At 40.9% G+C, this 13,712-nt stretch overlaps 1 long non-coding RNA gene across 1 annotated transcript in view; it reads left to right on the forward strand.

The window, feature by feature from the left end:
• Nucleotides 1-2,193: 2,193 nt before the first annotated feature.
• LOC114808216 overlaps nt 2,194-13,712 on the forward strand; it is a 32,274-nt gene continuing 20,755 nt past the window's right edge. Inside the window, exon 1 of the long non-coding RNA XR_003756062.2 lies at nt 2,194-2,276. This is a non-coding gene — a long non-coding RNA (uncharacterized LOC114808216). The remainder of the gene's footprint in view (nt 2,277-13,712) is intronic.

Below are 13,712 nucleotides of genomic sequence, written 5' to 3' on the forward strand. Positions count from 1 at the left end.
AAGGTAGGAAAGTAGGAGATGGTTGAGTGCTTTAAAGTTTTAGAGTTTTTGTTTGATGCAGAGGTGGATAGGCAACCACATGAGGTTCTTGGATGAGGAAACATGGACTGAATGCTTTTGTAGAAATATGATCAGGGCAGCAGAGTGAAGTATGGACTGAAGTGGGAAGATACAGGAACCAGGGAGGTTAGCAAGGAGACTGATGCAGTAATCAAGACAGAAAAAGATATGTGCTTGAATAATGTGGTAGCAATTTGATGGAGAGGACAGGTTGGGTTTTAGCAGTGTTTAGAAGGTTGAACTGGCAGGATTCGGTGACAGACTATATCTGGGTTGTTCCCTTTTTAGATTTGCATTATTGACTCCATTATTAGCCTAATTAGATTTACTGCTTTCAATTTTCTATGACTTTACATTCCTAATGCTGATCTGAAGTAGTTTCTTACCCATGGATTCCTTCTGGTCCTCATTCAGAGGCAGGAATGCAAGGTCACAATTAGCACTTCTTTCACAGATTTAATATTAAAAGGAAAAATAATAGTGTGAGGGTTGCAAACTCAGGACCAGAGACATTGTCTTCATTTACTTAATCTTCTTGAGAGCATTCAAACAGGACCTGCATTTCCATGACAAGTTCAGTGAAGAATATCAGCGATTTCTTGGTGTCATCATGTGCGGTATGTTTGTTTCAGTCATGATTCCAGGACCCATTCTGTAGCTCTTCCATTGGCAAAATTATTTGCCCTTTATTTTTTCATATACTTTGCCAAAGGAATCAGCAGTCATTTAGAGATCTGCTTCTATGTGTATTTTCAAGGTCTTCAAGCCATCATTGACTTCATTACCTTTGAGAACATTTAAAAAAAATGGGATTTGCATTTAATATCCAAAGACTAAGGAATTTAAACCCAAAATTCCAAATAATCATACACTAATCCTGCCCAAGAAGAACTACCATCACGCTGTTCCTCTACCCATCACATCTTGTTGTCACTGTAAGGTTTTGAATGCTGAGCTGGGTGGACATTTGTTCTGAACCAGTATTGTCTTACATATATTCTTATGAAGATTCAGACTGGTGGTGAGATTTTGGATAATTGGTCTATTAGCCTGTAGCTGGGGAAGTCTTCTCTCACAGAAAGCTGAGTTACTTTCAACATAGCCTCAAAGGTACAGCTTTGTGAAGAGATGAGTATTTGTAGTATTGTAGGCTCTTTGACCACAGGGATCGTATCTATTAATTCTTTTGTATTCTCCCAGGTGCTTCATAGAGTTCTCTGTACACAGTAGGTATTCAATAAATATGATTGATCCATTCAAGAACCTGTGGCATTAGATCTAAAATCAAATTTAAAGTTGAACAGGCAACTGTGATCATCACTTTGCTGGATGGCACCTGAAACAAGGCCAACAAAAAGACATCTTAGATAATGGAAGAATACAATTGTACTCAAAAAGGGAATGGAACTAAAAGGCAGTGAGGATTCGAACCCAAGGTGGTGATGCAAGTAAGGAAAGTAACACTCAGAGACAGTGTTGGATAGATCAGAAAAGGGAGGAAGGTGACCGAGTGCCCGTTCACCTCCAGAGAGGTACGGGTGACACAACGGCCCCCTCTCCTGTTTGGCTGTGCCTTTCTTTGCAACATATAGGAGAAGTAGCCAATCACAAAAGAACTCGGACAATGTGTTTTCTTCAATGACAAAAGAGACTCTTCAAGCAGGCCTTATCTGTTTTGGGTAAGAAGCAATCTCCTGTCCAAGCAGGCCTTATCTGTTTTGGGAAAGAAGCAATCTCCTGTCCCCCGGAATTTGGAATTTGCAGATGTGATATACATCCCACCTGAAATGGAGGACCTCCTGAGACAAAAACAGAGTCATTTAGATCAAAAGCTGCTATGCTCAGAATGCTGTTTTTAACACAATCATCTGGGAAAAATCTCCAACTCAAATAGGAGGTAAACAGGTGAGCATAAAAAGCAATGTGGCCAAAAAAAAAAGAAAGGTTCACTAGGTCAATCAATCAGTGGTATTTAATGAGGCCCTACTGGAGGCAGGTGGAGGGGAGTAGATTTTGATAGGTGGCAGGAGCTCTTCTTTTTAGTTACTGCTGTAAAAGATTGGAGAGTTGAAGTGGTGGGGGGGGTGGGCAGGAGGGGGGAGGGACTAGACAGAGGCGAGGGTTAGTGGTATGAGATCAACAGAGGAATAAGGGAGTTGAGTTCAGTGGAGAAGGTGGTCATGAGGATGTCAGCTTGTGCATCAAGATAAATTATGGTGAGTATGGAGATTAAATGGGGCATAATTGATCAATTAATATTTTTTCTTGAGTGATTACTATATGCCAAGCAGTGCAATAAACTCTTGGGAGCATACCATATAACAGATTTGGCAGAGATGTTTCTTGCTTACAGTCTAGATGGGGAGACATATCAAATATCCAAACCCAAGCTTATGGGCTCTGGAGTCAGGAAGGATGGGGCTATCTACTGTGAAGGGCACATCAGGGCTAGGGCAGGTTTGAGGGGAGTTTGTTAGCAGCAATAAGTGCTTAATCTGATGATTCCTTACTGTTGAATTTAAATGCAGGTACTTGAATCCCTGAGAGCAAAGATGTGAATATTCAGGAGCAAACAGATGGCTGAGTTGATATGAAGGCAGCAGTTGCTGGTATGCAAAAAGATGAGCCTTCATTACCACGGTGTCAAACAGTCCCACCTGCTCTGCATTCCCCACTGTGCATTCAGGGAGGGCTGCAGGCAGAGTGGGAAAAAGGGAGAGGTAAAATGAAGGAATGACCACTTAGCTCCAGCAGTTTGGGAAGGAGCTCTTTGTGTCCCAGAAGGTGGCAGTGGTTTTGATGTTAGGAGTTACAGTTTTGGAAGCAGCTGATAAATCTCCTAGCTGAGTTACCTTAATTTGAAGGTTGGAATGTTGGATCTGCTGATGCTTGTTGCTGAGTATTTTTGGGTGTGGGTTAATTTTTTTGTGTTGGAGGCCCAAGGTTAATATAATTCACATAATATCAAGTAGGAGCAGTTGTTGAGGTCCAAGGAGAAGTGGCAGTGAAGGGGCCCAGGAAGGAGGTAGGTCCTTTGAAGATTGTTCTCACAGCTTTTTGGTGTTGGTCTGGGTTGTCATTTTTGGAGCAGGGCTCAAACTCCAGTTGCAGTTAGGGTTCTGGCTGTTTTTTGGATTAATGGCCCTTTTTGGAGTCTTTTCCTTTTCTTCCTGATTTTTATTTTTTCTTCCTGCTTTTATTTTTATTTTCTTCCATTAAATGTTCCCTCCAAAAGTGAAGCACTAAGGTGATACTTATTTGGGAGAAGAGGCCCAAATCAACATGCCTTCCTATTAAATTTGTATATCTTCTGTAGGCTGCCACTAATAGCAAACATGGAAGGGAAAGATTTGTCCTGCTTCACTGAGCAGGGCACTTCACCAGCTATGATCCCCTGGGGGCCTCTGGGAAGGTTATCTACTGCAAGATCAAATATAGTGGTTATATTTGTCAAGCACTTATGTGCCAAGCACTGTTCTAAGCACAGGGGTAAATACAAGGTAATTAAGTTGTCCCATGTGGGGCTCACGGTCTTAATCCCCATTTTACAGATGAGGTGACTGAGGCACAGAGAAGTGGAGTGACCAAAGTCACACAGCTGACAAGTGGTGGAGGTGGGATTAGAATTCATAACCTCTGACTCCCAAGTCCGTGCTCTTTCCACTAAGCCACGCTGATATCAGAACCGGAGACTGCAATCACACCTACTAGAGAGAAGGTACAGAAGGAGGGAGAGGAAGATGAGCAGCTTTTTCTTTTTACTGCTGCCACATCTATGAAGTTTTTTCCCTCTACCCTGGCTGAAAATCAACACAAATATGTCTCACATTAGGTCTTATAGGTGGTGGAACAGAACCCGAGTTTTCTTTGACCTTCATACCCAAATTAGAATTATCTGGTTCTTTGCAACAAATGAACCACCTGAAAGGAAATACATTCTTACTCATAAGAGCTTGCAACTGCTGCCCTTGCTCAGTCAATCATTTATTGAGTGTTTACTGTGTGCTGAGCACTGTATTAAGTGCTTGGGATGTTCCTTTGTTCCTAGGAAACAAAGGGCGATCTCCAGTAACTTCCTGGAATCCTTTGGCCTTTATGGCTACTCTAAGCAGGACAAGGGACTGGAAGGAGGTGAAATGGACAGGTAAGAATATCCTGTAGTTAGAGTCCACTGGGAGTCAATGGCCTCCCTTTTTTTCTGTAACTAGTGCCATTTTCACCATCAGCACTTCAACCTGATTTAATCCTAACTTCCAGTTGCATGGAGCACCAAAACCCTCTCTGAGCATTCACTAAATGTGATGGCCTCATTAAATTTCTGTAACTATTGGTGGTAGAGGTTGAGTATAAGAATCAGAACCTCCCTACCTCTTTGCCTCTCATGGTCACTGGGGCCCTTTGAGGCAGCTTAGGGCCTTTCAATAGACAGGGTTGCTGCTGCTTGGGATGGTAATTCTACTAAAACACTGAAATATTTAACCAAGGTTTCACTCTGCTTGAACATTCACTTCACACAGACTCATCACTTGCAAGCAGCTTCTCCTTTGTGACTCCTGTAATGCCCAAATTGACAACAATCAATTGTATTTGAGCTCTTAGTGTGTGTTGGACACTGTACATTGTTTCAGAGAGTACAACACAATATAATGGATACATTCCCTGTCCACAGTGATCTTACAGTCTAGACTTTGTTCTTCATCTGCTTTCAGATTTTAGGCCAAAATGCGCATATTTCTTTTCCCCCAGTTTAGTCTTGCTAGTTTCTCCTTCTCTTTGTTTCAGTTTCATCTTTTGCAGTTACAACATATGGCTTGTTTGATGTTGCATCTTCCCTCATAGAACATTATATAAAAGAATATCCTTTTGTCCCCAAAATATTCTGAAAGGTTACAGAAAATTACAAAAAAAAATTGTAGATATGAAAGAGCATTACCTATTAGGAAATGCTATATCGCCAATAGATTTAGACTGCTTCCGGTAGAAGTACAGCATCTGTTACATGCTAACAGCATATCACTCAAGTCTCTGTGGGAAATGCATTGATGGCCCCTTATAGATTACTCTCATTAGCTGCCCTGTGGGTACTGTTTGCAAGATGATAATCCACTGCATATCCCCAAGAGAAAATGAAATCATAGTCTGATAGTGATTTATTTTTTCATTAATAACATTTCCTATCTTTACCAACGATTAGTTAAGTCCTTGAAATAATGGCTTTCATTTCTAACTTCTCTTGAGGAAAGTACCCTAACATTAGAAATATGCTGTTGACTTTCAAAGAATAAATTTTTGGATCAAATTACAATCATTCATTCAATCATATTTATTGAGCACTTACTGTGTGCAAAGCACTGTACTAAGCACTTGGGAGAGTACACTATAACAACAAACACACATTCCTGCCCACAAGGAGCTCACAGTCTAGAGGGGGAAATAGACATTAATATAAAAAAAGAATTAAAGATATATACATATGTGCTGTGGGGGTTGGTGGGAGGATGAATGAAGGAGCAAGTGAGAGTGGTGCAGATGGGAGTGGGAGGAGAGCAGGGTTTAGTCAGGGAAAGGTTCTTGGAGATGTGCCTTCAATATGGCTTTGAAGTAGGGGAGAGCAATTATCGGTCTGATATGAGGAGGGAGGGTGTTCCAGGCCAGAGGTAGGATGTAGTTGAAAGGTCGGCAGTGAGATAGATGAGATCGAGGTACAGTGAGAAGATTAGTATTAGAGGAATGAAGTGTGAGGGCTGGGTTGTAGTAGAAGAGGAGCAAAGTGAGGTAGGAGGGGGCAAGGTAATTGAGTGCTTTAAAGCCAATGGTGTGGAGGTTTTGTTTGATATGGAGGTGGATGGTCAACCACTGGAGTTACTGAGGAGTGAGGAAACATGGTCTGAACGTTTTTGAAGAAAAATTATTTGGGCAACAGAATGGAGTGGTGAGAGACAGGAGGCAGGGAAGTCAGCAAGGAGGCTGATGCAATAGTAATATAATAACTATCTTCAAGTTTTTCTGCAGGTAAAATGGATGTGAACTTGCATATTTGGCTATTTGATGGTAATGAATCCACAGGAAGTAACCACTTCATGACTTATGAGGCCATAACTGAACATTTGGGTCTTAACTACGGTGTTAAGGAAATCATGGATGTGAAAAGGTTAGGTACAAAGAAGTAGATGGGCACACTTGAAGTGAGCCTGAGATCATTATTCACATATGCTTTAAAACTCATCTGTATAAAAATATCTAAATGCAAATTAACTACACAGTGCCATAAAATCAGCAATTTTCTAATTGGCTTCAAGTGGATGGATCATCAGGAAGTGTTCTAGGATGGGAAATCCTTCTAGTTCCCTCATAAAGGAGCAATATAATGAGGGAAAAGTACAGATTGGTAGCCTATTTCTAATATAGCAACCTTGTGATATTGAATAATATAGAGTAAGGTCTTCTAACACCTATGCTGAAGAACCCCCCCCAATCCATTAAAATTAGACACAGTCTAAAAATTGAGTACAGTGTTAATGATCTATGGAGTTTACAAAAAGAACTAGGACTCAGTGAAAATATCTTGAATTCTAAGGTAAATTCTCTGTTAAACTACTCAGTCAGAAAACTCTCTTACACAATAAAATTCAGGGCTTTGGTATAGCCACTGGACCATAATCTCTCTATCCAATGCAGTGATGTCAAGTTAATGTTGATTCACATTCAAAAACTCCTCATTTTAGTCACTTAAAATCTCCTTCTCAAATTTCCTTTTGAGGCTGAAACATCATGTACTTCATCGCAGTCCAAAGGTGACTGTTTTTGGAAACTTTAGGCAAAATTGGTTCATCCATTTGTGAGTTAATATCTATGCAATCCCAAAGCCCGTTTCAGTATTTGCAAACAATCTGCCTTGGGGGAAAGTGGTCATACAGTATTCACATCAGTAAGTCTGAAAGAATTTTTCAACTGATCCTGAAAGCAACCACAGAACTTTCACTAGGCAAAAAACTGCATACATCATTTCTGCCAAATAGATTAGACCAGCCACTCTTCAAACATGCCTTTGCTTCCACCAAGAGTGAGGGCATGCGTATGTGCATGCGTAAACACACACACACACACGTATGTCTCAGGCGATCACAGCAGAAATGGATACTATGGCAACGGAAATATAAATAAGGATTCTCTCTGTGGGAGTTCTGTTGGTGTGTGTAATGAAATTTAGGTAACTGTTTGCAGGTTGTTGGTTGAGGGTTCCTATGGAGACTGACAGCCACGTGAGGGAAACCCTCGTGACGTTACCAACAGCTGTATATTTTTCTCAGTCTCACACGCAAGCAGTATTTTTTCTCAGCCTGTGTGGGAGGTAGGTGTAGGCCCAGGTGTAGATTTTGATAAGCCAGAGAAACATAAGGCAAGGTCCAGCTCTAAAAAATATTTCTAATTTATAGAATTCCCATTTGAGTTGGTTTCAGTTTGTCATGATCTCAAAGTACTGTTTGACATAATTCATTCAATTCAATAGTATTTATTGAGCGCTTACTATGTGCAGAGCACTGTACTAAGCGCTTGGGATGAACAAGTCGGCAACAGATAGAGACAGTCCCTGCCTTTTGACGGGCTTACAGTCTAATCGGGGGAGATGGACAGACAAGAATTGAAACAAACATTTCGATGTAGACACAACAGCAATAGTGTTCTCTTTGTTCCAGTGTAGAAATGTTCTTCAATGTGAAATGATTTCATTACGTTCCAAGCACCAGCCCAGATGCTCTAAAATGGCACATTTTAATATCGTGTGGACTACTCAGTGTCTTCTGAAGCAAATGATTTTGCCTTAGAAAAATTATGAAACTCTGCTACTAGTATAGTGTTTTAACTGTAATCCAGAAGGGCCAGAATCAAATGTGCAAAACTGTCAACTCAAGGAGTTAAATGGTATTTGGCTACTGGGTATCTAGAAAGCTAGATGAAAACAAACCACTCTTTGAAATGAGGAGACAATGTAGAGCTAGAGATACAACTGTTTCATTAATCTTTCTTTACTCAGCAATTCTAATTTTCCCTTCACAAGAAACTGGAAAATTACCCAGGGCTTATTTAACACTTATTGTACATGTAAGTGGTGCTTCTTTAACCCAATGAGGTCAAAGAGTATTTTATTACCATGACTGCAGACATTTGCATTTAAGCCATGCCATTTTTCCATGCTCTAAAATTTTAACTCACTCCTCGCAAACTCTCTGTTGTGTGCATTATAAAATACTTCAACCTAAAATACTTTCAAATAGTTCACAGTCCACAAATATCAGAGCTAGACTGTCTACTGATCTATCAATGATACTACATTTTCTTTAATCAGAATTTGTATGTCTTGGTAAATTCACACACATGGTGTGTCTGTATTTTTGATTCTCTCTCCATATGTCCTAGTTTTCTCAAATCTTTTGTTTTAGGAGAGCAATCCCTCTTCCAATTAATACCCACCAGACTTCTTTTCTATTGAAGTGATCTCCCATTGCTATGTCACTGTGTGATACTCTGCTTCCCCATTTTTCAATTCTCTACTATTTAAGGTATCATGGCAGGAACTGCCTTTTCTTTAAACTATTTGTAGGAATGACTAATTCACAAGTGTTAACTCACTCCCAGCTGTTTGAGCAAAGTGATTATCACTTAACAAGGACTTTCTTTTGTGGTGTGTAATTTGATCAATTATGCTTAAAGACAGGGGTGTGACAGTGCTCAGTAACTGTAATAGTGATCAGAGCTGGTTTAAAACTGAAGATTACCAAACAATTTTTAGTTTTAATTTGACTGGAAAACTTTGGTCTTATTATCCAGACTGGGACATTTGAGCCATCAAAGCCCTTTTGAAATCCCATATCCTCCAGGAAACATTTCCTGATTGGTTTCCTCCACCTGACATTGGAACATTTCAACAGCCATCTTCAGCACTGCTGAATGTATCGATCTACATTTACCACTTTATTAATGCATTTGTTCACCGATTAATTTTTCCATCCGCTTGGTATGACTAGCAATATCCTTGTGTTTTCCTCTGCTCTCCCCACCTCCCCTATTAGAATGTAATTCCGGAGGGCAGGGATTGTGTCTTTTTTGCTTCTCTTAAACTCTCCCAAGTGCTTAGTGCAGGGCCCTGAACAGAATGGGCACTCAATACGTTCTGTTGATTGACTGAAATAGTCTACAATTTAAAGAGGATTCCAAATCTAGAGGTTTAGTTGACATTTTTGAGAACAGTATTAGAATTCTGCAGTGATCTGAAATTTTGTAGTATTAGAAAGTACGAGCTATATGTTTTTGCATGTTGTGCGCTTAGGATGTGTACATTCAATATGTCTTGAATGCTAGAGTGAAAAGTGATTTCTACTTATAACGTATGTAGAAACTGCAATCAGTCAAGTGCTAACTATGTGCAGAACACTGGACTAAGCAGCACTTTATAGACTAAACACTCAAGTAGAATTAGTAGACATGATTCCTACCTTCAAGGATCTTGCAATCTAACGGGACCCAGGCACTAAAATAAATTACAGATAGATGGAAGTAACAGTGTAATACATGTCTATGCCCTTATGTATACATAAAGGCATCCATGCATGCATACGGAGATGTATAGAGTAACAGTGTAACAGGAAATACATTTAGAAGCTGTTAAAAAGGCTGAATTCTGAGAATCATACCTAGGCAAAATGTATTATCGGCGTTAACTTGTCCAAAGGGAGAAAATTATTTCGCTTTTCAAAAGAGAATGTAAGGAGTTTTTAAAAACAAAACATTTATAAATGAAAAGCAGTTCTGGACATTTTGAAAACTTTTATTTATTTTTTCCCAAATGGAAATCTGGAGAGTCAGCATGTCTCAGTAGTCAAGCTGGAGCCTAAGACTTCCAGGGCTGAAAATTTCAGTCCTGGATAGGTCACTGCTTTTCCCCTATGAAATCAGGTGAGTCAACAAAACCCTTAGGTTGCCTATAAAATGTGGAAAATACTCTTTACCTAGGAAGTTGTGGAAATGAGAAATAGTGTGGCTTAGTAGATAGAATATGGGTCTGGAAGTCAAAGGACCTAGGTTTTAATCCCCGCTCTGCCACTTGTCTGCTGTGTTCTGTATGACTTAAATTCTCTGTGCTTCAGTTACCTCATCTGTAAAAGGGGCATTGAGACTGAGAGTGCTATGTGGGACATGGACTGTGTCCAGCCTGATTATCTTATATCTACCCCAACGCTTAATACAGTGCCTGCTACCAAGTAAGCCCTTAACAAATACCACAGTTAGTAAAAATGATGCCCAAATGGTCGAGGTTTTCTGGACCCTCTGTCCTGTAAAATACCTTAACATTTCTACCTAAATATACTCCTGGTTGACACCTAATCTCTCCCCAAGGAAGGAGGAGACCAGCATGTAGAAGGGCTCAGAGATGTGTAAGTATTACTATGCAGCTACATCCAGAACCCTGGAGAATATTTTCACCCGCAACACTCCCTTTGAGATCTCGCATCTCCTCCTGCCTCCGGGACGTCTCCACCTGGATGTCGGCCCGCCACCTAAAACTCAACATGAGCAAGACTGAGCTCCTCATCTTCCCTCCCAAACCCGGTCCGCTCCCAGACTTCTCTATCACCGTGGATGGCACGACCATCCTTCCCATCCCGCAGGCCCGCAATCTCGGTGTCATCCTTGACTCGTCCCTCTCGTTCACCCCACACATCCTATCTGTTACCAAGACCTGCCGGTTTCACCTCTACAATATCGCCAAGATCCGCCCTTTCCTCTCCGCCCAAACGGCTACCTTACTATTACGGGCTCTCGTTATATCCCGGCTAGACTACTGTGTCAACCTTCTCTCTGACCTCCTTTCCTCCTCTCTCGCCCCGCTCCGGTCTATTCTTCACTCTGCTGCCCGGCTCATCTTCCTGCAGAAACGATCTGGGCATGTCACTTCCCTTCTTAAACAACTCCAGTGGTTGCCTATCGACCTCCGCTCCAAACAAAAACTCCTCACTCTAGGCTTCAAGGCTCTCCATCACCTTGCCCCTTCCTACCTCTCCTCCCTTCTCTCTTTCTACCGCCCACCCCGCACGCTCCGCTCCTCTGCCGCCCACCTCCTCACCGTCCCTCGGTCTCGCCTATCCCGCCGTCGACCCCTGGGTCACGTCCTCCCGCGGTCCTGGAACGCCCTCCCTCCTCACCTCCGCCAAACTGATTTTCTTTCCCTCTTCAAAACCTTACTTAAAAATCACCTCCTCCAAGAGGCGTTCCCAGACTGAGCTCCTCTTCCCCCTCTACTCCCTCTGCCATCCCCCCTTTACCTCTCCGCAGCTAAAGCCTCATTTTCCCCTTTTCCCTCTGCTCCTCCACCTCTCCCTTCCCATCCCCACAGCACTGTACTCGTCCGCTCAACTGTATATATTTTCGTTACCCTATTTATTTTGTTAATGAATTGTACATCGCCTTGATTCTATTTAGTTGCCATTGTTTTTACGAGATGTTCTTCCCCTTGACGCTGTTTAGTGCCATTGTTCTTGTCTGTCCGTCTCCCCCGATTAGACTGTAAGCCCGTCAAACGGCAGGGACTGTCTCTATCTGTTGCCGACTTGTTCATCCCAAGCGCTTAGTACAGTGCTCTGCACATAGTAAGCGCTCAATAAATACTATTGAATGAATGAATCTCCTTCAAAGTAGTTCTGTGAAGGAGATCGGGAGAGCAACCTCATCAATATGAGAGATTCAGCACCTGGTCACCCTCCCTCTTAGACTGTGGGCCCCATGTGAGACAGAGACTGTGTCTGACCTGATTATCTTGTAACTACCTCAGTGTTTAGTACAGTGTTTCACTTGTAATGAGTGCTTAACGGATATAATTGTTACTACTGTTATCCTGCCAGTTGTAATTAAGAATTGATTAGATCAATTTTTCTTCTCCCTATGCATATGTCCTTCCCAGTGAAAGCCATCATCTTTGAACATTCACAGTTCCATTAAATATCTATTTTTGTGAATTCCTGGTAGAATGGGATAGGAAAAATAGATTGAAATGGTTTGCTAATTCTGACGAGAGTTATAAAAATCATCTGTAGTTCTTATTTCTCATTTCCTTAGTAACTTCCGTCTCTCCACGTTTAGTTGAAAGATGTCAAAAGCATCTACCTCAACACCAAGGGATACATTTTCTAAAAATGTGCAGGCCATATGCGCACCTAACACACTTCAGAGTACATGAACAAATAGATATGCTACAATTCAATTCCATCCAACTTTTCTTTCATAATATCTTCCATACAAATTACAGCCCACAACACTTCACAGAGTTAAATAAATCTTCAAATGCTTAGAGCCTATTTCACTGTTTTACTTAGTGCTTAGAAAGCAAAATGTACCATATGACACTATGAGCAGTTGAGCAGCATCAAACTTTTATTACACTGAAGATGGTTCAGAGAAATATATTTCTATCTTTTGTTATAGTGCTCACTTGTGCTGAAAACAACTGTCTGATCTTGCAAGCAATTTTTAGGGTTTGTAATGACACTTTTTCCAGTGCTTTATTGGTAAAATGAAAAGTCCCAATCCTTCAACCTTCTTTCCAGTCATTTCCTCTTCCTGTGCTGTCCTCCTGTGTCATCCTAAAATAAGGTAACTAATATGAGATCCTATGAGTTGTAAGCCTTGGAGGGAGGATAAGAAATCTCCATGAAAGTGGTTTCTTCTTGTGGGATAACCGTTCTGTGAGGAAGGCCACTATTTGCTGAAATAATGCCCTGAGCATTGGGTCTTTTGAATTTGGTTCTGAGGTTAAATGCTTATCAATCAATTGATCAGTGCTATTTATTGAATGCTCACTATGCACAGAGCACTTGAAAGAGTACAATAGAATAGAATTGGCAGACATATTCCATGTCCACAGTGACCTTACTGTCTAGAGGGGGAAATAGGTATTAAATTAATTTTTATAATTTGTAATCTCTGCAGACTCACATGTCCTCCTGCCTTCAATACATTTTTACTTGGATGTACCACCATCAATTTTAACTTAACATGTTCAAAGAAGAACTCCTCATTTTTCCACTCAAACCATCTTCTCCCCACAATTTCCCATCATTGTTGACATGACCATCCACCCAATCTCTCAAGTCTATGTTCTTGCCACTATCCTTGATTCATCTCATATTCAGTCACCAAATCCTGTCAGTTATATCTTCACAACATTTTTAGAATCCTCCCCTTCATCTCTGTCCAAACTGCTACCACACTGGTTCAATCACTTGTCATTTCCTGCCTTGACTATTACATAACCCTCATCACTGATCTCCCTGCTTCCAGCCTCTCCTCTCCCCAATCATACTTTGCATTGCTTTAAAATGTACAATTTACAATCTTTACAATGGTGCCTTGGATCTTTTTTTTTAAAACATTGTTTTGGGCATGTCTAACCACTCCCCTAAAACTTCCAGTCATTGCCCATCTATTTCTGCATTAAACAGAAACTTCTCAAATATTTTAATATTTTAGAGTTTTCTACATAAAGTGTTGCCTTCTCCTGCTCGGTACTGATATTCTTCAATAAATGGTATTTGCAGTAGACCCCCCACTAAAACACAAGAATATGGGCCCCAAAATATTTGCAGTGCTATAATGGTGCA

This window comes from Ornithorhynchus anatinus, chromosome X5 (genome assembly GCF_004115215.2).
Source record: "Ornithorhynchus anatinus isolate Pmale09 chromosome X5, mOrnAna1.pri.v4, whole genome shotgun sequence".
Taxonomy (NCBI): Eukaryota; Metazoa; Chordata; class Mammalia; order Monotremata; family Ornithorhynchidae; genus Ornithorhynchus; species Ornithorhynchus anatinus.